Source organism: Plasmopara halstedii (assembly GCF_900000015.1).
Source record: "Plasmopara halstedii genome assembly, contig: Scaffold_3060, whole genome shotgun sequence".
In the NCBI taxonomy this organism is placed as follows: domain Eukaryota; phylum Oomycota; class Peronosporomycetes; order Peronosporales; family Peronosporaceae; genus Plasmopara; species Plasmopara halstedii.
The window spans coordinates 1,357,107-1,357,545 of NW_020189964.1; positions in this window are offsets into that span (position 1 = coordinate 1,357,107).

Consider the following 439-nt stretch of genomic DNA (forward strand, 5'->3'; position numbering starts at 1 on the left):
GAGAGCCACATCATCCATTAAAAGGGCGGTGCTCGAGTGCATGCGCACGAACAAACTGTACGCCAATGCAGATATGTGCGTCTTCGGCGCAGAAGAGATTCTCTTTTTAGGGTGCTTCATTGGGAAGCGTGGCCTTCGAGCGGATCTGGTCGGTGGTCGGCTCCCAAAGAACCAGGAGGACTTGCGTAAGTGGCTTGGTCTCGCCAATCACTTGCACAAGTAAAGCGTAAATTACGCAGAAATGGCTCGGTCATTATCCAATCTCCTTAAAAAGGATGCGGAATGGTATTGGAACACCAAACATCAGGAGGCTTTTGACGGGGTCAAAGACAGCCTCCAGCATGCACCAATACTGGCGCTGCCAGACTTTGATAGTTCATTCAGCGTCGTATGTGACGCTTCGGACTTCGCCATCGGCTGTGCACTGCTGCAAGCAGAC